The sequence below is a fragment of the Vidua chalybeata genome, chromosome W (assembly GCF_026979565.1).
Source record: "Vidua chalybeata isolate OUT-0048 chromosome W, bVidCha1 merged haplotype, whole genome shotgun sequence".
Lineage (NCBI taxonomy): Eukaryota > Metazoa > Chordata > Aves > Passeriformes > Viduidae > Vidua > Vidua chalybeata.
Genome location: NC_071569.1, coordinates 2,239,681 through 2,266,421, shown reverse-complemented (window position 1 = coordinate 2,266,421; position 26,741 = coordinate 2,239,681). Strand labels below are relative to the sequence as shown.

General features: G+C 43.3%; 1 protein-coding gene across 8 annotated transcripts in view; it reads right to left on the bottom strand.

Moving 5' to 3' along the window:
• LOC128802372 (ceramide transfer protein-like) overlaps nucleotides 1–26,741 on the bottom strand; it is a 208,831-nt gene that overhangs the window by 78,482 nt on the left and 103,608 nt on the right. The gene's annotated exons all lie outside the window — the stretch shown is intronic.

The following is a 26,741-nucleotide window of genomic DNA, read 5'->3' as shown; positions in this document are numbered from 1 at the left end:
TTCTTGTCAGGAAGCAGCAAGGGCTTAATAACTTGAATTGTGTCTGCAAGTTTAAGATGTTGATGTAGTAACTGTAAAGTTACTATTAATCTTTTTTTTGTTGTTGTTATCATGTTGATCTGGAAAAAAAGTAGTTATCTGCAATTTATTGTGTATCCCCAAAACAGTAACTAATTAAATAATAAAAAAAATGAAAAACCTCTATTGATTAAAATAGCATGAAAAAGATAAGAAAATATGAAGTTTGACAAATGTCCTCACAAGTAAAATAGAATAAGATAGTGAGGAACTGTAAGAAGAATATTTTCCTAAAGGTTAACATAAAATGGCTCACACATGACAGAGGAGAAGAAAAACCCTAAAAGAGAATGTAAGACACTGTTGGAAAATCTCATTCCCTAACTACTGTGCCAGTCTTTATAGTATTCATTTCTATGAACTTTCTTCATCCCAGGAGGACCCTGAGAACTACTGACCTGTCAGCCTTACCTCTGTGCCTGGGAAGATCATGGAAGAGATCCTCCTGGAAGCTATTCTAAGTCACATGGATGATAGGGAAGTGATTCAGGACAGCCAGCATGGCTTCACCAAGGGCAAGTCTTGCCTGACCAATCTAGTGGCCTTCTATGATGGAGTAACTGCATCAGTGGACAAGGCAAGGGCTACAGATGCCATCTATCTGGACTTCTGTAAAGCCTTTGACATGGTCCCCAACAATATCCTTCTCTCCAAATTGGAGAGCCAAGGATTTGATGGGTGCACTGTTTGGTGCATAAGGAATTGGTTGGATGGTCGCATCCAGAGGGTAGTGGTGAATGGCTCAGAGTCCCGATGGACATCAGTGACAGGTGGTGCCCCTGAGGCATCTGAATTGGGACCAGTGTTATTTAATATCTTTATTAATGACATAGATGAAGGGATCGAGTGTACCCTTGGCAACTTTGCAGAGGACATCAAGCTGAGTGGTGTGGTTGACACACCTGAAGGATGAGATGCCATCCAGAGGGACCTGGACAAGCTAAAAAGTGGACCCATGGGAATCTCATGAGACTTAAGGCCAAGTGCAAGGTGCTACACCTGGGCTGCTTGGTTGCACTGGGCAACCTCTGGTATCAATACAGGCTGAAGGATGAATGGATCGAGAACAGTCCTGCCAAGGACTTGAGGGATACCAGGGAATGAGAGGCTGGACATGCCCCAGTCATGTGCACTTGTGGCCTAGAAAGTCAATTGTATCCTGTATTGCTTCAAAATCAGAAGGTCGAGGGTGGTGTTTCTGCCCCTCTATTCCGCTCTGGTGATACCCCACCTGGAATACTGCATCCAGCTCTGGGGTCTGCGGCGTGGGTTTTAGCTCTCCCCGGCTGCACACGGCTCTTGGGAGCCCGTCTGTGGTGTAGCTTCCATGTGCTGCCGGGGTTTTCTGCCGCGGGTTCCCGGACACGGCTCCGTGTCTCGGGCGCGTGGGCTGGCCAGCCTCTGTTACCGTGCGCTAGGGATCCAGTAAAGAGGTAAGGAATTTGTCCATTTACTCCGTGCTTGGCAGGAACGGTTTATTGATCACGTGGTGCGGTTCAATGGAGAGACGCAACTGCTTCCGGCACTCGCATGGGAGAAAATGGCGCCTGGGTGCCAGCGGGGTAGGATTTTATGGAGGGGCGGGGCGAGAGGATCCACAGCCTGCCGTCCAATAGGGGTGGCTGCCGTGGCGGTGACGCCAACAACAACGACCAACCAGACAACCCCTCAGGGGCGGGCACTGAGCCTCAAGCTAGAGCGGGATCGTGTGGATTGGGGTGGCAGGCACGGGGTTTCCCGGGGCCGGACGGGGGGGTGGTTACAGGAGCGGCAGAGGGGGAAGATCCGGCAGCAGGCAGCGTGGGGCCAGAAACCGTGGGGGGGGGAAACGACACGGGGGAAGCACGGGGGTACACAGGACTCGGCTAGCTAACACAAATAAGAACCCCTAAAACCCAATCCCAGGATGCAACAATTCCCTCTTTTTCAAAATATAAAAAAGAAGAACGGCTGCTTGATCTTCGCTCAGCTTCTGCTCTTGGCGTTTCAGCTGCTGCAACGGCTGCCCTTTGCAGATGGAGAGGGCCTGCTGCGATGATGCTGGGGTGGTTCTTCCCTGGGTGCTTGGGGATAGGGGAACTGGGACAACTTTATTACAAACATGGGGATTTGGGACACATGCAGACTGGGGTGGCTGGAAAGTTTTCCTGGGGCTTTAGGGAAAAACATTTTTTAAGGAGATCGTAGGGTCCTTTTTCTTTTTGCATCATCTGCGGTTTGATGCAACCCCCCGATTGGTGGGGTCATCTGCCGCACTCACAGGCACTCTGATGTTTTGAACTACCACCTGCACAATTAATTGATAAATCACAGCTCCCCTTAAGGTGCTGTGGCCTGCCTTAATTTTATCTTCACGCGAGGCAGGTACGCGTTGTTTTTTCAGTTTTTTGGGGGAATGGGGTCTCCCTCCCCCCCTCTCCCCGCTCCCACTGTCCCTGGGGGTGCCCTGCCCAGAAATGGACATTGAACAACAAAATGTCCTCTCTGATCACAGTGGAAGCACTGGCGTCTTGCTGGAGGCTGCTTCGGACCAGCGTTCTTTAGAGGCACAGCATCCAAGGCAACAGTGTTCATGGATGCCGCTTCCAGGACAGACTTGTCCTGAACCTCCGATCTCTCCACATGCCTCTCAGCTGTCAGCTCGACCCGTTCCACGGAATCTGGAAAATGCTCAGAGACCCACATCGGCTTCCCCCTCCCCCTGCTTACCTCCCTCCCGGGTCTCCGGGAACCATGGGACTGCAGAGTCGGGGGCTTTTGTTCCCCCCTCCCTCCTCTTCCCTCCCTCCCGGGTCTCCAGGAACCATGGGAATGTGGAGGCAGGGGCTCCGATTCCCCCCCCTCCTTTTCCCTCCCGCCCGGCTCTCCGGGGCCCATGGGAAGATGGGGGTAGGGGTCCCCGCTCCTCCCTCCCCCCTCTTCCCTCCCGCCCGGATCTCCGGGACCCATGGGAAGATGGGGACAGGGTGCGGGGAACAGGATGGGGGCTGCCTCCCTCAGGCAGCGGGGTGGAGATGGCAGAGCTCTCCCTGGTGGGGGAGGGCAGAGTCGATGACTCAGCAGGGAGCAAAGGACTTGAGGGAACGCCCACTCGAGGGGGAACAATGGGTGAGGAGTAACCTGACTTCCCAAGGGGGCGGCGCCCACACCCACAGGGAAGCAGGTGGAGGCTGGGTTAAAGGCGGGGACATCGGGAACAAAGGACAGAAAGAGGTTGTGGGAAGAAGAGACCCTGTCATGTGACCGCCCTCCATCTTGGGAAGACAAAGGGATCAACCACGTGGCCTCGGCCTCCTCAGAGGAACAAAGAAAGGGGTTTAAAGAAACAGAACTGCACGGGGTAGCACCGAAACTGGGATTTTCAACTGGGAAAAAGGGATTGGAAAAGGGGTTTAGGGTCGTGGCCTCAGCGAATCGACCGATCTCGCTAAGGCGGGGACGCTGGGATGGCTTGGGGGAACCAGGAGCACGATCCACGTTTGTGGAGCTGCCCTGCGTCTCAGATTGACGGGGTGCCCGCCCTCCGCCCACCCAGGGTTAGGGGAAAAAGGGGTAGGAGAAGGGGATGGGGAAACGGATTCAGGGGGAGTAACAGATTTTCTGGATGGTTCTTTCCTTTCCCCAACCGAGTTTCGCGCGGGGTCTGACTTTGCCACATCTGAGATCAACAAATGGAATTTAGGGAAGCAGTCATCTATGGAGGGATCCCTACCGATCCCCTCTGCTAGCCTTTTTTCCACTTGGTCCCAAAATTCTCTTTTGCGCGCGTCCTCGATAGGCAGACGGGGGAAAGCAAAGAACAGCCACCGGACAAATTTCTTCACTAAATTTTTTGGGTAGGGGCCCTTCACCAAAAAGATTTCCTTAACTTGGGAATAAAATTCCTTTTGTTGGGCAGATAGCACGGTCCCCATGCTTCTTCCACCCAACCCACCTCACCCCTGGGGCAGTAAAAAAGAAAAAAAGGCAAAAGCACGCAGGCGACTCCAGCGGCTGCCGTTCGTGCTGCGTGCCGCACGTCCCAACCTCGGGAACACGGCCAGCCCTCCCCATATTAGCTGGACACGTTTCCACAACTAATACTTACCAGACTGAAATCTCTGCAAAGAAAAGCTGCCACCAGGGTCCGGGAGTCCCGAGAAGTGTCCTTTCTGCTGCCCTCTTGGCAGCGAAAGTTTGCACTTCTTGTCCCATGCAGGGCACACTGTCTGGTCCCCCGTGGGTGACAGAGACTTCACTGACGTACTTTGGAGAGCCCCTGCTCTCGGTTTCCGTCCGGCACGGAGCGGTGATCCGGCGCGGACCGCTGCCCGCTCTGGGTTGGAGGCGGCGCTCCCCCCTTGGCGGCGGCGCGTGGCCACAGCCCGGCGGCGGCCGCTCCCGGCACTGTTTCTGGAGCTCCACGGTGAACCTCCGTCCACGCGATCAGCTGAGCGCTGGCCTCGGCCCCACGTTGGGCGCCAATTGCAGCGTGGGTTTTCGCTCTCCCCGGCTGTGGCGTAGCCTCCATGTGCTGCTGCGGTTTTCTGCCGCGGGTTCCCGGACACGGCTCCATGTCTCAGGCACATGGGCTGGCCAGCCTCTGTTACCGTGCGCTAGGGATCCAGTAAAGAGGTAAGGAATTTGTCCATTTACTCCGTGCTTGGCAGGAACGGTTTATTGATCATGTGGCGCGGTTCGATGGAAAGACGCAACTGCTCCCGGCACTCGCATGGGAGAAAATGGCACCTGGGTGCCGGCGGGGTAGGATTTTATGGAGGGGCGGGGCGAGAGGATCCACAGCCTGCCGTCCAATAGGGGTGGCTGCCGTGGCAGTGACGCCAGCAGCAGCGACCAACCAGAGAACCCCGCAGGGGCGGGCACCGAGCTTCAAGCTAGAGCGGGATCGTGTGGATTGGGGTGGCAGGCACGGGGTTTCCCGGGGCCGGACGGGGGGGTGGTTACAGGAGCGGCAGAGGGGGAAGATCCGGCAGCAGGCAGCATGGGGCCAGAAACCGCGGGGGTAGGGAAATGACACGGGGGAAGCGCGGGAGTACACAGGACTCGGCTAGCTAACACAAATAAGAACCCCTAAAACCCAATCCCAGGATGCAACAGGGGTCCACAGCACATTGATCTGTTGGAGCAAGTCCAGTGGAGGGCCATGAAGATGATTAGAGGGATGGACCACTCCTCCTATTAGGAAAGGCTAAGAGAGTTGGGGTTATTCAGCCTGGAGAAAGCTCCAGGATGAGTTTACTGTGGCCTTTCAGTACCTGAATAGGATCTAAGAAATGGCTGGAGAGGGACTTTTTACAAGGGTATGTAGTGATAGAACAAGGGGAAATGGCTTTAAACTGAAAGAGGGGAGTTTTAGATTAGATATTAGGAAGAAATTCTTTATTGTGAGGATGGTGAAGCACTGGAACAGATTTCCCAGAGAAGCTGTGGCTGCCCCATCCTGGAAGTCTTCAAGGCCAGGTTGGATGGGGCTCTGAACAACTTGGTCTAGTGAAAGGTATCCCTGCCCTTTTCAGGAGGGGGGGAATTAGATGATCCTTAAGGTCCCTTCCAACCCAAACCATTCTATAATTCTTAAGATATATAGTTAACATTGTATACTGCATAGTCATGGTTAAGTCAGAATGACTAAAGGACCGCAGCTCATTGCAAGGAGAAGGACAGACCCCACACTGAAGAATAAAGGATACCCCTGGACTATCACAATAATGCCATCATTCTAGCCCCTCTAACACCTCTGTGAAACACTCCCATTATCTGGCATCATAGACAAGTAACTGTAGAAAGACCCACTCCAGGCACATCTCAGTCATGAAAAAATCAGATGGACAATGATGCCATAGAATTATAGTTGCTTTGCAAAATAATATGATTGGTCAAATGATGTTGTATCTGAACACTTGAAAGGTAAAAGAACCATGTGCGAAATCACATTTGACGTACCTCGATTTGCATGGAATACCTCATGACCATGAATAAAGAATTACTTGCAATTTTATACTATGCATCCTCACCTCTCTGTCAACATATGTCAGTTGCAAAATTTCTGTGACAGAAGAAACAAATGGTTCAGAGCAATATCTGAAATACTGTTAATAGATTTGATCAAGTAGACAGAGAATACTGTAAAGGATCTTTGACACAATAATAAATACTGCAGCAGCAGAACAATTCAGACAGGGCAGGGAGAAGGGGAGATATGTTCATATAATATGGAACAAGCAAGAAGCAACAATGGAATTCTAGGTGTTGAACTTTTGTAGAAAATTTGAAAACAGCATAGGCTTTGGGAAGTTGAGAAAGTGCTGATACATTAAGATGCAAATGAACTTACAGAGTGTTAAAAGAAAGGAGAAAGGACACAGTTGTAGTTAGTTATAACAGGAGAATTCATACAATACTGCAAATTTGCAGGACAAAACGTATATTTGGTTTACAAAGGAGGAGTGGCAATGAAACAGAGTTTTGGAAAAATTAAAGCATGATTTAAAAGAAAAATGTGACTTCCAGAATTAGCATAATTCCTGAATGAATGTGACTAAATGAGATTACCCAGCCAAAACAAGTAAAACGGAGCCAGGAGTCAGTTTCTATCTGGCCCATTTAAAGAATGAGGTATAAGACAACAAAGAATTGAGGAAACAGAAGAAAGGAATAAGTATCAGAAGTAGAAGCAAAGTGGAAAAATAAAAATGATCAGAAAACGCAAATATAGTTAGAAAAGAGTATTCCAAATCTTGGTGAAAAATGGCTAAGTAATCATCAACTTAAAAGAAAGAAAAAGGGAGAGAAAGAGAATGAGAGAGCAGAAAGGAGTGAAAAAGAAAAAAAAAAAGAAAAAAGGAAAAGGACACTCATAAGTTCAAAAGATAAGGCACATCTTAAGTTAATTGCTTAATTTAGTAAAAAAAGATTATCTGAGATAGCAGAGTTTTTTTAACGACAGCTTATAGTGAAACAAGATAAGGCAAGATGCATTTGAAAATTTCTGCTATAAATAATGAATTTAAAGCTATTTTACACAGAGCAAGAGTGATAGAAATATAGTTACATAAGTGTAGTGACAGAAGTGCTAAAAGGTCAAATTTTTAACAATTAGTACTACTATTTGTTTTAAACCATAGCTTTAAAATATCTATTGGAATAAGCTTTTTATTAGAACATTCACATTGGATACACAGGGCTCTTCTAGACTATTAGTTCAAGTGTTAAGCAGTATACCTAACTTCGGCAAAATATTTGGTATACTGGACCACATTTTGAATTGCATTGCACTTGTGTTACAGTACAGAGATTATACGTTAATTCACCAGATTTGAATTTCAAATATAACAAAACAAATAATGAAGCCTTGATTAGGTTTTTTGCAAATACTCAAGGTAAGGGCTTTTGGCTCTTTATATGGACTTTAAGACTTTCAAAGGCTTGACAAGTGAAAACAGAGGAAGTAAGGGAATAAAAGGATTTTTAAAAGAAAAATTAAGAGTTTTAGGCATGCAATGCTATAATTTAATTTCAGAAGTGTTTAATTAGCATAAGCCTCAAGAGAGCATTTTGTAAGAGTTTCAAACTTCAAAGTATCATAAAACACTTCTGTTTAGATTTCTTCTAAATACAAATCTAAACCAAACTTCACTGTTTTCCTGGTAACTTCAATGTTTACTTAATCATACACTACAAATATTAAGATGACTTGGAATGTGCTTTTACTACAGTCAGTTTGACAGTAGGGACTCATTCTGTTTTCTGTTTAATTTGATATGATTTAATGAGCAGATCAGTTTTAAAATGTAGACAAATTATCCATTGCATTGAGGTCAAAGCATTTTAACGAAGGACAGCAAATGTTTTCTATTTTTCTCCTTTAAGTGCGAAAGACATATCTATGTAAAACTTGAATTTAAGCTTAAGAAGTGAAATTTCTGAATGTCCCTATTTGAAGATTTAATCAGTCACATCTTAATAGTACTACTCTAGTACTTACAAGAACAGATGTAATCTTAGAAGGAAAAGAAATCTTATTACTTATATTCTGCATTTGAATTAAATCCTTTTCTTGTGATGTTACCCTTATAGTCAATGCTCAGTTAATTTAGTTCACAAAATAAAAACTAAAGTGTGAAAGACCAAAACCACCTTATTTCCATATCAATATGTAAGATTGATATTTTTAAAGGTACCATTTCAGCAGTATGTTTATTTGACTGTAATTTATGTTTGTGATTAACAGTTCCACTAAAAAGTTTATCCATGTTTCTGAACTGCACACAAGACAGCTGTATACAGCTATTAGCTGTATACCCTACCTATAAAAAGGTGTTACAGAATCAGAATCCGAGACACATTAAGGTTGAAAAAGACCTCGGAGATCATCGAGTCCAACCTTTGAGCAATCACCACCTTGTGAACTAGACCATGCCACTAAGTGCTGCATCCAGTCGTTTCTTGAACCTCTGGGGATGGTGACTCCATGACCTCCATGGGCAGTCCATTCCAATGTTTAACAATACCTTCCATGAAGTAATTCCTCCTGATGCCCAGTCCAGTCTGAAACTCCCCAGGTGCAAATTCAAGCTCTGTCCTCTTGTCCTGTCATTAGCTGCCTGGGAGAAGAGGCCGACCTCCACCTGGTGTCTTGGGGTGATTTTATAAAAATACTGTATTCCACTATCATCTGCTTTATGCCCAGAAATGGGTCCTGTGGTCCTGTAGTCCTGTAGCTTTAAGCTCGGAGGGGGGGAGAAGCCGGGGGAATTCCTCGGCATGTGGTTTGTTGTCAGCTCACACATACTTTCCCGTTGTCTCTCATCTCTCAGTTCTGCAGCATGGAGACAAGGTACATTTTTTTTGCTTTTAGCTAGTTTATTTTTGTTAGCTGAGGCAAGAAGTTTTTCCCGGACTGCATACAGCTTCTCCAGTGATTTCTGTGGCTTCTTCTGGAACTGTTCAGCTTTGCTCCGGTCTGAACATCAGAACATTGCCGGGAGCCCCACGCAGTGAGTCCCAGCGAGGACGCTGCAGGGACGCCACATCCTGGCTCCGGACCTTGGGTAAAAGCCAAGCCACAGCTAAGGAAAGAACTCTGAATCCACCAGCTTTCTCCACAGTGAGGAAGTTTAAAATCTAACATTATTCATTTTCTTTTTCCCGTGCCCTGCAGGCACTTTGTGTGTTAAATAAACAGTTTTTTTCACTTTCCTTCAAGAAATTCCTTTCGTATGGGTGGGTCAGGGAGTGCCAAAACCTGCCTTCTTTAGAGGAGATGTTCATTTTAGGACGTTTCCTCCAGAACTTGTCTCACATTGAGACACTTCCTTTCAGGTAGTTGTAGAGAGTGATGAGGTCTACCCTGAGCTTTATTTTCTCCAGGCTAAACAACCCCTGCTCCCTCAGCTGCTCCTCATAGGACTTAACCTCTAGACCCTTCACTAACTTTGTTGTCCTTCTCTGAAATTGATCCAGCACTTCAATGTCTTGTAGTGAGGGGCCCAAAACTGGACACAGGATTTAAGTCTGGCCTCGCCAGTGCCGCATACAGGGCAGCAAGCTCTTCCCTGGTCCTACTGGCTGCACTATTGCTGATACAGGCCAGGATGGCATTGGCTTTCTTGGCCACCTGGGCACATGCTGGCTCATATACAGCCAGCTCTTGATCAGCACCCCCAGATCCTTTTCTGCAAGCACCTGTCCAGCCACTCTTCCCCCAGTCTGCAACGCTGCATGGAGTTTTTGTGGCCTAAGTGCAGGACCAAGCACTTTGCCTTGTTGAACCTCATACAGCTGGCATCAGCTCATCAATCCAGCCTGTCCAGATCCCTCTGCAGAGCCTTCCTACCCTCTAACAGATCAACACTCCTACCCAGGGCCCAAGAAGGCAGCAGACTTCCTTGTGAGACAGGTTCAATCGGCATACAGGGTGCTCTGTCTCCCTCAGAAGGGAATCACCTGCTACAATTACCCTTCTTTCTTTTTTAACACCCAAAGTTGTGATCTATCTGTTTGATTGACTAGTTCTGGGTAACCCCACAGACAGACCTTTGTTTCCATTATCATTTGCCTGACATTTTAATTTGTACAGGTTTTTTTTCACTTTCTCCAGGCCCACATTGGGCGCCAATATATTTGTCCCAGTTTAAGACAAATTTAGGAGGAAACATCCCAAAGGGGTGTCTCCTCTTGAAAAAAGCAGATTCCGGCAGCCCCTCCCCTGTTATGTGGGGTCGTTGGTCAGAGACAGGGACGACAGAAACTCTCAGAGATCTAGGCGACAACAGCGTGTTTTATTGTTTAGACCCTCCTTATATAGGGGGTTAGAATTTCCTGGGCTTAGACAGCTGATTGGTTGGGATCTCTCTCTGCCCAGATCTCTGCCCAGTGGTGTGCTTACATCTAAGCTTGAATAGGGTTGGCTGAGGGTCCCCTGTATAGGTTTGAATCCAGCCTATCCAGGCACTTGTTACTGTGACACTCCCCCACCAGCTCATAAAAGGTTCCCATGGAGAAAGTGAAAACAACAAACTGTTTATTTAATAAGCAGTGCTCACAAGCATGAAAAAAAAATTAATAATGTTAAATAATAAAACCTCTCGCTGTAAGAAAACCTGGTAAATTGAGAGATTCTTTTCTATGGGTGTGGCTCGGCTTTCTCTCTCCAGAGCTGGGATGCAGCATCCTGGGCACCTCTGGGCCACGGTGTGGGCTCCTGATGTTGGTCTGAGTTTTTGGACCGGAGCAGAGATGAACAGTTCCAGAAGAAGAAGCCACAGTCCTGGGAAAACTTTTGCCTGAGCTCACAGATGAGAAACTAGCTGAATGTCCTAAGGTGACGTTATGGTGCTTGCATTTGTCTCATAAAGCAGATTGTAATTTTTTTTTCACTGCAGAAATACTCAATTACATTGACCAGAGGAATGCTGACACAAGCTTCTGTTTACATAATTTTTCATTTCCCATATAAAAATTGGAAAAGCAGGTAGAGTGTACACGATAGAAGCCAGCAGTCTCTGCTTGAAAACAAAATAATTTGCAGAAGTTGTATCAATTCATAGCATCAAGCACTGATGTTATATTACCATTTTGAGTACATAGATGCAGTTCTTTAAATTACATGCATACATCATAGCTTCAAAGCTACGGACAAAACTGGCATTTGTTAGTACATTGAAACACCTTCAGCTTTTTAAGGCAGTGCATGAAATCAATTAGTCCTTTCAAAATTATTTTCATTATGATAGACAAGAGGAAAGGGCCACATGATCCAAAGCTTCATGTGATTCTTTACTTGAGCAGGTGCTGATATCAGCAACAAGGCAGTACATCAGAAAAACTGCTTTCAATAAAATAGCTAAGTATCCATAGAATCATATTGCAGACCGGCATTATGGCTCACACTGATCCACCAGTTAAGGATTTCCTAAAGCGGGTAAATAATACTCTGGAGTAAAGTAAAGACTCACTGAAAAACTCCCTCACTAAAAAAAAAAAAAAAAAAAAAAAAAAGCTCATCTTTTTCTGCCATATTTTTAAGGCATTATTTTGGTTATGTCTCAATAAAGTGCCTGTCAAGCACTTCCATGTATGTTTGTCCACCAAAACAGATATTTTCAGTTAGCATTATAAATTATTTATTATTTTACATAACACAAGCAGCAGGCGGCATCTTCAAGACATACAGCCCACCCTAGGAAGGGATAAAACAGACTTTAGGATACAGTGACTCTTATCGTGTTTTCTGCAGTATTTGTGAAAAATCTTACTAAAACATCTATGAGAACAAACCACAATATGTTATAAAAACAATAATGTAAAAAAAAAAGTAGCAACACAAAATTAAAGAGGTGGAAGGTACTATGAAAGACTTGGTGGATACTAAGCAGAAAAGCTCTATCAAACACCAGTGTTCCAAGAGCAATTTTTAGACTTGCTGCAGAAGTTTCAAGAATGAAGATGAGCCACAGAGGGGCTACCTAGGGATTGCTGTAGACAGAAAAACAGAAACTACAGGTAGGGCAGTCCAGGATGCATTTCTGTGAATTGAAGTTAATTTTATCTTTAACATGCATCTGTTGGTTTTATCTTTAACATGTGTCTGTAGGTTTTATTTTTTCAATTGCTCTAAAAGGTCTGACAATAGATGGTTTCACAAGCAAGGCAATTCTCAGGAAGGTAGAGATAGAAATTTCACAGATGGATGATGATTTCCCTGCCTACAGCCCTCTCAAACACAGTGCAGGAGACTACTTAGAGAGCAAAAAAGTTTCTAACCTGACCTTTCTTTGCAACTGCAAGAACAGGTAAAGAAATGTAAACATTTTTCCTGCAGCAGTTTTAAATGTTGCAACTCCACAGTAAATAAACATACTATATGCGCAGGAGGAAAAAAATAGGAATTCTGCAATGAAAAACAAGACAACTGAAAAATAAAAGCTATAATGATACAGCACTGATATCATAACAGCTCTATTCACTCATTTAATCTAAGTAACATCTTTTGGATGTTTAGTTCTCAAACACCATACATTTTTCCTAAGTTACTGTGTGTTGCCTGCAGACAATAAGCACCTTTAATAGCTGCATGAGCTAGAGTGGTACACAGGTTAATAAGCCCTTGAACCACATACTGCTTTCTAAAGAAAGGGAAAGGGCCAAGAAGTAGTACAAATAAGACAAAATATTGAAGAGAGAAGAGAATGCAGATTGACAAAGAGGCAACCAAAGGCAAATGACTGGCCTTTGAGAATCTCTATCCACATAGTTCACACTTAGGTTTAATTACATGGATGTACACTGTTTTTTCCATGAATTCCCTTTAACTGTTAATGTGCACAGGAAAAGTATTCACCAAATATTATTTGGTGTCTTTAAATCTTAAGCTTCCATACAAGCTGAATAGAAAGGGTCAAGCACTCCCTTGAGCGGAAGGAGAATGAAGAAGAGCTAGGACATTGAACAAAAGGACACTCAAGCTAACAGAGAAAGTTCTGCTTCTCATGCTTCGGAACTGCTATGGGAAAGTGTGATTCACAGAATAAAACTCTTTCCTGAGCAAAGGGGCCAAAACCCAATCTGACAATAACCACTTTGCTCTATATACTGACTTAATAATAAATCTAAAAGAAGCTTGTTGGCCTGGCTTGTAAAATAAGCATATATTCTATTTGCCATCTGTTGGGCAGTTTTCTTATCTTTTCCAAGAACAATGTCTCCCTCCGGGGAGATATCTTCTGTTAATGTGCCATTGAATGGCTCACTGCATGACTGATAAAGTTAGATCATCCCATTGTAAGATGCTCCACCCAGAGGGAGGAGCCAAACATCCCTACCTGCATAAAATCAGCATTTCTTGAGACAGCAACTCAGCCTCTTCACTGGATTCCCAGAGGAAGAGGAAGACCAGGCCCATCTACTCTATCACCAGACCTTCATAGAAAACTACACCCTTCTACTGGATGATCGCTTCAACAGCATTTCATCTGCCACTCCAGGAGCAGGAGGAGCAGCCACCATTTAACTGGACTATCACTAACACCCTGACTCCTCAGGGTGTCAGGTTTCTGACTCTATCAGTAGTTTTGCTCATACTAATTACATTTTTTTTAATTTAGTTTTTTCTTAGTAAAGAACTGTTATTCCCATTCCCATATCTTTGCCTGAGAGCCTTTTTATTTTGAAATTGTGGTAATTTGGAGGGAGGGGGTTTACCTTTTCCATTTCATGGGAAGCCCTTGCCTTCCTTCACAGACTCCTGTCTTTTCAAACGAAGACACTTGTACAATTGGGCAGACAGGCTATATCAAGACTGGAGGAAGGCTATTTCTCCCTCTTGTGAATCTGGGCTGTCAGAAGGGGGACAAGCAAGATCTACACAAGAACCAGAAATCTCCATTCTGCTGTTAGACACTATCAGGAAAAGCACTGATGTTCTGGCCTCAGCTACCAATGCACTAAAGTTCACCTGCTGCACTTAAACATTATCTTGTCACTGCCACATACAGAAATGGGGTGGGGTTTTTTTTCCTCTCTACTCAATCCTCAGATATTCATCTAGCCATCAGAATAGAAATCCATTAAATGCTCAGCGTATCCCAGAGTATGTAATAGGTAGCAAGCACTGAAGCATAGTCAGAATTGTCAAAGATCAAAAAGTCCATATTATATCTGACAGGATTTAAGAAAAACTGATCTTACACCCTAAGAAAAATTATTAAAACACATCATTCAGTTTAAACTGCAATTTTACAAGAATAATTTAGGGGAAAAAAGGGGGGCAGAGAAAAGAGTTTTGCTTTCAACAATGCTTGTTTGCATCTCACACCTCATCAAATCTAATGCATTTTTCTTGGCTTTCAAAACATATTCCAACTTCTTCCCACTTCCTTCCTGCTGTAGTCCTTGTTTTTATCAGGTCTCAACACCCACACCCCTTAAAACTCCCCAAATACCAAAGAAGATTCACTGCACCAATTAGAGTTGAACAAAAAAAGGTTATATGAAATAAGGGAATTGCCAGGACATAGAATCCTTAAGGTTGGAAAAGACCTCTAAGACCATCAAGTCCAACTGTTAACCTAACACTACCATCCACCTTCATCACTAAACCATGTCCCCAAGTGCCACATCCACACATTTTTTGAACACTTCCAGGGATGGTAATTCCACCACTTCTATGGGAAGCCTGTTCAAATGCCTAACCATCCTTTCAGTGAAGAAATTTTTCCTAATATCCAATCTAAGCATCCCCTGGTGCAACTTGAGGCCCTTTCCTCTTGTCCTGTCACTTGTTACCTGGGAGAAGAGGCCGACCCCACCCCTTGTAAAATTGTCCTTTTATGTAGTTGCAGAGACTGATAAGGTCTCCCTCCAGCCTCCTTATCTCCAGACTGAACAACTCCAGTTCCCTCAGATGCTTATCATAAGACTTGTTCTCTCTTAAGACTTGTTCTCTTGTCCTTTCACCAGCTTCATTGCCCTTCTCTGGACTCACTCCAACACCTGAATGTTCTTATTGTCGTGAGGGACCCAGAACTGAGCACAGTATTCGAGGTGTGGCCTCACCAGTGCTGAGTACAGGGAGACAGTCATTTCCCTGGTCCTGCTGACCACACTATTGCTGATATAGGCCAAGATGTCATTGGCCTTCTTGGCCAACTGGGCACACGCTGGCTCATGTTAACCTGACTGTCAACCAACACCCCAAGGTCCTTTACCACCAGTCAGCCTTCCAGCCATTTTCCCCCAAGTCTGTAGCATTACATGGGGTTGTTGTGATCTGAGTGCAGGACCCAGCAATTCACCTTGTCGAATCCCAGAAAATTTGCCTTGGCCCATCAATATAGCCTGTCCAGATCCCTCTGTAGACCCTTCCTACCCTTCAGCAGATCAACATTCCCACTACATTTGGTGTTATCTGCAAACTTACTGAAGGTTCACTTGATTCCCTCATCTAGATAATTGTTCAATATATTAAACAGAACTGGTACTAGTACTGAACCTTAGGGAACATGCATCTTTTTTGTCATGTTCCTGATATAACCTCAAATTCCTAAAGTTGGCCAGGGTTGAGGTTCCATAAAAACAGTCTTTTCTATTTGCATCAAAATGATGTTTGTTTAGAAATGAAGCTCAGTCTGGTCAAATATATAAAACACAATGGATGTACCAACATTTTAAAAAGTTAAATGAAAGCATGAATTGGTTTACAAAGACTAGACCTACCTGATTCTATAATTCTCATATTAGTCTGTAGGTCAAGAACAAGTCTAACATGATAAAAACAAAATGCTAAATAGAAAAATTATCTTAACACTTAAGTATTTAGACACAACACTTAGTCTCAGATACAGAAAGGAAAAAGATATGCATATAGTGCAGCTCTCCCCTCAAAAGGTTCAAAGCACCTTCGACAGCATTAAGGTTTGCTGCAACATATACTTATGTAGTCAATAGAAACTGCCAATTCACTGGCTTTGCCCTGAAGTCTTCTTTCAGGAAATATACAATGTCCAGTAATAAGGGCACTTAGAAAAATTAGTAACATTAAATGATGAGCAATATCATATGTTTTAAGAGTTCCTAAAATAAAAAGACATATCAGTGCAAGTATTACATATCAGCTGAGCAGCGCCATCTATACTTGCTTACTCAAACCAGCAATTTTAAGGTAATACAAGTTATTTCAGATTACCAGGGGGAAGAAAGATGAACAACTCTCTCCCTATTCCGCTCCTCCCAAACACCAATATGTTCTAATGCTCATGTTCATAACAATAAATATCTCTGACATTTATATATTAAACCTTTCTTCCTCCTCTCCCATTTAAAACATATATTCAGGACACCAGATTTTGATTACTCTGCAGTAAGTCCATTCACCTAGATGACACTAAAGAGACAGCAAATGCATATTTTCACGCTTTGTTTTCAGAGAGAAAAAAAAAAAATTTATTCTTTTACAATAGAAATTATATTAGGATGATTACCTTCAAAGCTTCCAATAAAGGCAAGCGGACATTGAATTAAATATGCAAGAGATGTCCCAAGTTTTATTGTCCTGTTTTTAAAAGAATTCCCTTTTCCAAAGTCTTCCATAGCTCTTTAGAGTCATGTTAGCTCCTGCAGTTATTATCTTTTTTGGGAGGGACATGGGAAGGGGTGTGACAAAAGAGCAAAAAAGCCAGGAAGGACTGAACAACATTACCTGTGTTGAATGTTACTGACTATATATCATGGCTGGGCAGCACATACTCCCTTTGACTAGGGTGTAACTCTGTTCTGTTAAAATCAACTCAGTGAGTTTCACTCTAATGAAAGCTCACTGAAGCAAACCCACCCCTTACCAAGTCTTTTAGAAAAGGAGAAAAAAAAGACATTTCATTTGGTAGATGAGGCAGAGTATCTGAGATTTTTCTATTAAACTATTAATGCACAATACTGTTTGAGCTGATGAGTAATACTTCTGAGTAAGCAGTATGCAGATCTATTTGGTAACTGTCAACTTTTACTATTTAACCACTCACTACCTCCACATTGCAGCTCTGTACTTTTTGTTCTTGATACAAAGAGCAGCACTTAACCTGATTTGAAGAGGCATTTACCACTAAAGTCAAGCTTAGCACAGATGTCTCAACAAAAAATACTGTTTTCAGGAAGACTGTGCAAAAATGTGCTGCCACTGCCACAGAGAGTTTGATTTCTAGAGCTAACATGAAGGAGAAATATATCGTATTTAGCCAAGAAATTCAGTGATTTTGAATTTTGTAAGGAGCAGCATTGAGATTAGTTAAGAAATCTATGTTTTTGCAACTTCATTATTTTAGTTTCTATAATTCTGCTATTTTAACTGCTTTTAGATTTAATCAGTGGTTAACTTTGTTTTAATAAAATAAGACATGATATGGGAAAGAACAGGGAGTAACCCAGGCTTAGACTGATAAATGTACTGCACCTGTACTAAGGGAGATTGCTACACCCCAGAAGCTTCAATCAAAAGGTATTGTTTTAACTAGAGGAGCCTCAGAGTTATTTTATAACTAGAGACAGATTAGATGTTGAAGCAAACAATTAGAACAATAAGATAATAAATGGGACACCATAAGAAAGAAAGGTGCATGCATGAGGCTTGAAAGGTTATCTGGAAGGAGGCATGATGAAGGTGATTTAGAAAACGGAAACATCTCCTCACACCCCTCCTCAAAAATTACCAGAAAAGGACGCTAGATGGCAGTATTGCTTCACAGAAGAACAGCAAGGCAAAATATGATAGACCTGTACCTGATGAAATAGTAGAAGGAGGGGGTAAAAGTTGTAGTGTATATAAAAGTTGTAGTGTATATTGCTTCGTCGGACATTTTTGGCAAATAAATGACCGCTTGTCTCTGATTTTTGCCCAGAATCGTTATTAGGGATGTTAATTCAACAACTCCCAAGTTGCTGAATTTTAAGCTTTTTGGCTTAGCCCTTTGTTTCATCATGTGTCATTCTGTCAGTTACAAGCACCAACATTCCCTTTATTTCTATGAAATAAAAGTATCATAATGATCTACCACAGTTGTTGTCACAAAGTGAATTAATAACACCTTTGAGTTTACTACTAGAATCCCACTCGTTTATAGAAATGAGACCCGTTATTTACTGCATGGCCAAATGTATGTGGAGTTTGGTATCTTAGTTCCAGTCCCCTCAAGACTCAGCATTAGACTTGGTACCAAGTTTACTTCAGCCATATACATTGCCTTTCATTAAATAGCATTACAAATATATTGATTGACATACTCTTAACAGCTTAGCAGTAGTGTCACAAGCTTTTCATGCTATATGATACTGAGTTAGCGCTTTTCAAAGTGGTTTTTGTTGTTGGGGGGGTGTTGTGTTTTTTTTCAGTTGTATGTAGTTTTGTCTGTGTTGTTTTTGTGTATGTCCCAGTGGTATTGCACCCATAAGGCAATGCTTTGCTTATTTGCATTTTGGCATGTAATTTTCAGGCATTCTTTAGACATTTCAGAACAGCCCGGGTTACCAATCTGGCTATATGGTGATCAAAAAGTTACTTTAAACTTTAAATACATTTGAAGCTTCAGTCAATTAATATATTTAGCTAATTCAAGGGAAAGATAACAATAAAGTATCTTAAGTTCACTACCATTTGGGAAGAAGGGTTAAAAATGATAGTTTAAGACCTCTACTGAGCTTATAAAGACTATCTGTTAATGCTCTGACTAGATAAAGGAGACTTCAGCTTTCATGGACACAAAAATTTAAAATTATCCTAAATCCACATATATATACCACTTCAGACTCAGATAAGCAGCTCCCAACAGAATAACAAGAAAGCTCAGCTAATAACTAAGTTAGCATTAACTGATCTAGCCTTTCCTCAGCCAGCAGGTCTCCGTTCAGACCATTCTTTAGAAAGAAATAGATCAATCAGCACAATCACTAAATAAACTGAACCAAATCCAGGCAGCACAAAGAATTATTTATGGAAAGAAATCAAAATCCAAGACAGCAGAGCTAGAAAGACTAAAGTTAATGGAAGACCACCAAAAATGTAACACTTGTCTACATCAGGGAAAAATGATGTTTAAGGTTGATTTGGTTATAGGAAATATTGTACTGCATAAATACAGGACAGATAACAATCTGCAGATAGTTCTAGACATTAATCAGATTTAGTGGCTTTCAAGCTGAATTAAAAAAAAAATAATACTGTTGCAATACAGGGTAGTTTAAAAGACCTAGAAAATAATGCCATGTTCTATTCAAAATATGGAAGATCCTCTGTAGGATTACTGAATCAAATTTTGGTGCTACTCAGGAACCCAGTTAGTAAGCTTCCCTGGGAGAATGTTTTTGAAGGTTCTGGGGTCCATCAGTGCTCATCACTTTTTAAGAGCCATCTCTTAAGAGCACAGGAGCAGGAAATTCAAAAGTGTCATAAGTCAAGCAAGCAAGGCAAAAGGCCAGCTTAGCTGAGAAAGGATCTCATCCTAGAATTTAGGTGGAAAAGGAAAGTGTATGGGCATTGGAAGCAAGGACAGGCAACATGGGCGGACTATAGAGATGCTATTCAGCACTGTAGGGAGAAAAATTGTGTGGACAAAGCACCATTAGGGTTCAAGATGGCTAACACTGTGAAGGACAGCAAAAAAGGCTTTTTAATATGCTAACAGCAAAAGGAGAATCAGAGATAACATTGGTCTGTGGCTTGATGAATTCAGTCACCTCACAAACAGGCACACAGACAAAGCAGAGACATTTACTGCTTTCTTCACCTCTCTTGTCAATACCCCCAGAGCCCTGAGCTGGAGGACCAGGGCTGCGAGAATGACAAACTCCCAGTCAACACTGAAACTGTGCAGGATCTGTGTAAGTGATGGTCTGAAGTTCCCCCTCACTTTTTTGCCTCACGATCGTCTCAATGGCAGAGACTAAGATCCTGAAGACCCCGATTGCAGTTCTGGCCTGGTTGAGGTGGATGCTCGCCAAGTGATTGTTTGCAGGTGTATTTGCTGTGTCGCCACGCTACACTGCTTTAAGCGGGGCCTGGCAAAGAGCGGCTTGCTCTGTATGCTTACACTTGCTTCATGATACCCGCTCATCACAATAACCCATGAATTTTCCCACTTCTTGGCCAAATGAACTTTCTGGGTTAACATTGGTGATCTCCCACAGAAGATCCGTCATCTGCCTTACGCCCACCGTGATGGATGGAGATTGAAGCTCCCTCCCAAGGACTGAGACTGAGACCCCTATAATCATAACGCAGGGGCGCTGGCCTGACTGAAGTGGGATGTTTATCAAGTGGTGCCTGCAGGTGTGTTCACTGGACCAAAAAACAATGGGTCTCGCTCACTGCTGAAATTGACTTGCCCTGCTTTGGAACATGGACTGTCTGTACCCATTTTTCAATAGACTCATTTCTCCATTGTCTTTTACCTGTTCCCCCTTCCTTGGCGGAGGACTATAAAAGACCCCTGAGACTTTGAGACTCTCCCCGACAGACAAGACGAATCTATTGGCTGGACCACGAGGATTTCGTCTCTCCGCTGGTAGCTATATTCCCTTTCCCCTCTTTCTCTCCCTCTCTCTATCCTTTATCTCCTTTCTAATCCTTCTATCGCATTTGCTGTGGGCACTCAATAAAAGGTGCATTTGTTGTCATTAAACTGATAGTCTTCTGCTGTTTGTCTTTTGCACTTTTGGGATCGGTAAAACGAACCATCACGACCCCGCTTGTCCTAGCAGATCGTGGCAATCTGCTGCTCCATCTGGATCCGATAAGTCTATGGGCCCTGATGGGGTTCATACAAGAATGCTCAAAGATCTGGCTGATATAATTGCAAAACCTCTCTCAGTGATTTTCAAATGGTCTTGGGAATCTGGAGAGGTCCCAGTTGACTGGACGCTAGGTAACATTGTCCCAGTTTTCAAGGACAAGAGTGATGACACTGGTAAGTATAGGCCTGTCAGTCTCACTTCAGTGCCTAGCAAATTTACAGAGAAGGTTATTCTGGCAGTTATTGAACAACACTTGAGAGACAATGCAGTCATTGGTTACAGCCATCATGAGTTCATGAGGGGAAAGTCCTGCTTAATTAAAGTAATTTCCTTTTGTCTTGAGTTGATTCATAACGACATTGTATTCCATATCAATCTACGCCCTTAAAAATTGTTACTGTATCTTTAAGACCTGGCAACTGGGGACCTTGGGGGGAGGGGGGTGTTGCTATGTGTGAGGCATTTTAAAAATTTTCCTGCACAGGTTTTCTGCAGCTTTTTCCACAGTGTGGCATTTGCGCCACTGGTTTTTTGGTCTTTGTTCTGGCAAAGACTTTCTTTTTTTTTTTTTTACAGGGCTTGGAGAAACTGCAGTAGCAGTCTTTGAGCTGCCTTAAGGGCGAATTTGACATCTGCCTGTCCAAATCCGGGGGCATTGTGTTGACAAAAGCGGAGCAGAGTGGCCCTGCTCCAGCCTGAGTCGCTGTCCGACTGTGCAGAGCCAGAGAGAGGAAACACTGAGTGGCTCCAGCCCAGCTTCTTCGCCTGCCATGCCCGGTCTCCTGTGCCTTGGCGTGGGGAAGCTTCTTCAGCTTCTGCTGGAAATGGTCTATGAGACTCATGCTTTTCCGAGGGGGATGTGATGCCTTCTTGTCCTTTTTGTCCTGCAAAGCCCGGGGTTGTCCCTACTAGGCCCTGTATTGGGAATGGGTATTTCTAGCATTTCGGGTCTTTCTTTGTTCCAGTGGGGTTGTGGGATTTAGTAGTTTGATATCTAGTGGTTATTTAGGTTTTTCCCCCCTGCTTGTTGTCATTCTGTTTCTTAATAAATGGTTATTTGTCCACTTTTATGTATATTAGTATTTGCCCCTGTCTTGGTTTGAGACAAATTGGGAGGAAACATCCTGAAATGAATGCATCCTCTAATAGAAGGCAGATTTCAGCAACCCCTCCACCACCCAGGTTTGGAAAGAATTTTCCTTGGAGGAAAGTGAAAAAAACTGTCTATTTCACAAGCAGGGTGCTCACAGACACGAGAAAGAATGAATAATGTTAAATAATAAAACCTCTCTCTGTGGAGAAGAGCTTATAGATTCAGAGTCTTTTCTGTAGGTGTGGTTCAGCTCTCTCTGGGATCCAGAGTTGGCCTCCAGGCCGGCGTGGGGGGTCCAGCGACGTTATGGTGTTTCAGACCAGAGATAAGCTGAACAGTTCCAGAAGAAGGAGAAGAAGCCACAGTCCCAGGAAAAACTTCTTGCCTCGACTAACTAAAAAACTAGCTAAAAAGCAAAGAAAAACTCTCCATCTCTCTCTCTGGAGAAAAAAAGCCAAGACAGCTGGAAAAGCCGAGTGAGTTATCTGCGTTTTGAATACAGCCACTGAAAGAATTCCACCGCCTTCCCCCCTGTGCTGGTTTTATTATTGGAGCCACCACAGAAGTGAGTTTCTTTTGAAAGGAGCTGCTGACAGCTTACTCTGTGCCTGATAAAACCAATCAGTGAGTCATTTTGAATATTGACACTTTGTTAAACCACTAGAAAGCTGTACACGCCTCTGTGAACACACATGTTAAAAACAAAAAATCCGGGGAATTCTCTCTTTCTCTTCTGGCCTGAGAGCAGGTAACAAGGCTGGCCCGGCCACCCTGTCTTGGCTGGGCCGGGCTGGTCTGCTCTGCCATGGGGCCGGGCCCCATTGGCTGGCGGGCAGGGGGAAGGGAGGCCATGGGGCTGAGGCCGGGCCACGGCTGCAGCTTCTAACGTCTTGCTGCTACTAAGCCCTGCCCCACCGCCAGCCCAGGCCGAGCCAGGGTCCGCTGGGCCCTGGAAGCAGCCCCCGGCCGGGTCGGCTCGGCCAAGATTCTGCCACCTTTGAGGTTCATCCGCAACCACTGGGCATGGGGAGGGGAAGCCATCAGCCTCCAGCATTCTGCTGCTGTGTTCTAGCCTGGCTACTGAGATCCTAGCCTCCCCCTGCCAGCGCAGCCACCGAAGAAATCCTCTACCATAAACAGCTCTGCCACCACCTGGCAGAAATCACATTACCATCTGCAGGCCTGGGTGAGATATTAACTCTTTTAGTGCACGGATAAGACTTTCAGATCTTCAGTCTTCCCTTGGGTGAGAGAAAAGGACAGAGTGAGAACACGTAGAGGAACAACATGAAGACACCAAGGTCAGTGAAGAAAGAGTCAAGTCTCAGATAGGAAGGATGAGGAGATGCCTTGATCTTGGGGCTGAAATCCTCTTGTAAAGCTGTGGAGAAGAATGTAATTGATACATCAGATTTTTTGTTTCCCTGTAACTCATGAAAGTATGGGGAGATTAAATGTTCAAATTGTAGATATGAGCAAAGCTAAAGCAAGCAGATGTTAAGGTAGCTGTGATCCTATGAGAAGTTTGAACAGAGAGAGAGGGAAGAGTGATGAAGACTCTTTGCCCCAGGGAGAGAAGTTCTCTGTTCTCAGAGATGAAGATGATCTCAGAGATAGATAAAGAGAACCTTTGCTCTTGAACAGCTCATCTTTAAAATAGTACCCTATAAGTTGATATGGCCCATAAACGCAGCTGTGGGAAAAGCTGTGAAAAATGGACGGGACTTCATGATTGTAGATTTTCCAGGCAGTTGCTATTCATGGAAATTAAAAGCCACAAGAGAACTGTTTTCTTGTGGAGAAGTCTCCATAAATTGACAAGAGGGACTCTTCTCCCTACGTGAACTGAAGAAAGACTATTCTAGAAGTGATAAACTGACTGAATTGTTTCTCTATAATGTTAGTGGGAAAGAAAAAGTTGTAGGGGGATGAGAAATGTTCTAAAGGTTGTTGCCCTGATTTTTAAAAGTGTTAAGTTTTCTTTTATAGTTCTTTTGAAAGTTTTAAAGTTCTCATAAAACTTCTTTAGCCTTCTGATAATGTTTACATATTTCTACTGGAGTTCTCAGCACTGTTCATGTAAATAATGATTGTTTTGCATTCTTCTTTGTGGGAGGAGAGAATTGATGGACTGTTAGTAAAAGTTAAAGTAAAAGTTAAAGTTCTAGGCCAAAATTTCAGCCATCCTGGAAGTCCGAGACTTTTAACCCCTTCTTAAACAATAAAAGCTTTGTAAAATATTACTCCTCCTTAATCTAAAAGAAAAGAAAGATGGCCTGGGGCCCGATATGTCAGAAGAAGATAAAGAAAAAATCCTAAGTAAAAAAAAAAAAAAGAAAGTAGCTTTTAACTAAACTTTTTTTATATAACCATAAACTAAACCAATTTCTCCTACAACAAAAACTACATTAAAAAAAATACAATAGTTAAAACCAAGAAAGTAACCTACTGCAGTAATAGAGTGTAGTAGTACCCTCTGTCTTCAAGAAAAAGAAGATCTCTGTTCTTAAGACCCTCAGCCCCAGGGTGTGGTGTTATATTTTAGTTAAATGTTATGCTCTGTCTCACCCCTCAAAAATGTATGGTTTATTCTAAGCCGGTAATCCTCCCCTGAAGTATCATGTGTCTGTAATCCCATTGGCCCAACTCTTATTCCACGCCCACTTTGAATCTCCCTGTTAAGTGTGACGGTGGGATGGGGCTCTCTCTCTTAGCCGGCTCTCCTGGCCCGTGCTCTCTCGGCCCCTCTCTCCCCCTCCCCTTTCCCCCTCACTCCCCCTTCCCGCCCCCCTCCCCCCCCCCCTCAGAAACCATGCTGCTTCCCGAGGGTAGGACCAGGAATAAACCCTCATCTAATTAGCACCCTCAGAAGCCGTGTGGAGTTTCCTTGCCTGCCTGCTGCTACCAGCGAACTCACAGCTTAGGGGGCCCCCCGGGGACACCCCAGAGGGTCCCCCCAAAAATGCTGCAACACCAGGGGAGGAGAAAATAGAAAAGACTGTTGTCCCGGAAATAAGAAACAAAACTGTTGTTCTTTTAGTCCTTAACAAAACATCCTTTTAAAAAGCCCTATAAGCAGTTTCAGTCCATACACAGTAATAAGAGCACTGTAACATTAAAAAAAAAGTGTCACAATAACAGACTTTCTCCAAACAGTACCATGTGTAACATGGAAACACAAGAGATTACAATTGTGTTTCCTAAAGGTCTATAGTACAAGAGAAACTCCTCTCTCCCTTAATAGACTAAATATTAATTAACAGAAAAATAGTAACTTAATCAAAAACCCAGAGTTGTGTCTCACTATAATTTGTTAAAGAAAAGAAGAATATTGTAAAAGGTTTTCATCCTAAATTCAGTGTCTTTTATTATAATAGTTGTAAGTTAATAAAGTTTTTCCTTTGTTTTTAAACTTAAACCTGCTACTCTGTTCCTAATCACGTCACAGCACTCATTTAAGAAAAGTGTATTTTCATTAAAGCACTAACATTACACCAGCATCAAACCATGACACCAGTGTAGTTGGAGAGGTAGCAATTTCATCCTCCAATCCACTGTCACTTTTAGAATTCTATATATTGTGAGGTCAGAAATAAAATTAGCTCTTTTTCTCTCTTGAACTCACTAAGCTTCTGTGTACTCATTTTGTGTCCAATAGCGACAAAAGGTTTTATTCTGATTCTTATTATTCTTTCTTTTAGTTACTGTTAGTAAACTTTTCTTTATACCCTTTTCAAGTTTTCAGCCTACTTTGCCTTCCTCCTAATCCTATCTCACAGCAGGAAATAAGTAAGTATATTCTAGTGGGTGCACTGGCGTTTGGCCAGCGCTAGACCCACCACATTAATTGATGCGTTAGCCAGGAAAATCTCAAATTGGCGAACCAAAACCACTACACCCCCCCTTCGAACTTAAAGCTACAGGACTCATGTCTGGGCATAGAGCAGATGATAGGGGATACAGTATCATATAGTCACCCCAGGACAGTCCCTTATTTGTGGAAAGGGATGTTTGAACCCTTAAAGAGAGACAACTCATTCCAGAGTGTTCTCCTCTAAATTACCTCAAACAAAGACACCTTTTATGACAAGGTCACCTATCTAGTTGTCCTAGGGAAGGCAGTAGATGTGGGGTAGTTTGGATTTTAGCAAAGCTTTTGATATAGCTTTTCACTGTTTGCTTCTGGAAAAAATGTCCAGCATAAACCTAGACAAGGCCATAATAGGTTGTGTGAGCAAATAGCTGATGGGTCAGGCTCAAAGAGTTATAGTAAATGAGGTTATATCAGGCTGAAAGCCAGCCACCAGCAGGGTTCCTCAGGGCTTAATTATAGGGCCAGTGCTCTTTATTGTTTTTATAAATTATCTGGATGCAAGTACCTACTGAACATTAGGTAAGTTTGCTAATGATATCAAATTAGGAGCTGTGGACTCTCTCAAGGGTAGAGGCATTAGAGAGAGATCTAGACAGACTAGAGAGCTGTGCAATCATCAACCATATGGAATTTAACAAGAGCAAGGGCCAGATTATCCATCTGGGATGCGGTAATCCTGGTTATACATACAAATTGGGAAACAAGAGGCCCCAGAGCAACCCCATAGAAAGAGATCTGTGGATTTGGGTTAATGGCAAGTTGAACATGAGTCAACAGTGTGCCCTGGCAGCCAAAAGGGCCAACCAGGTCCTGGGGTATCAAAGCAGTCACCCTTGAAGGGGGAATAACGTGCTCTGCCTCCATGTTGCAGAAGGCTGAATAAATTGCTTTTATTAAGCTAAATTATATTCCATTAATACT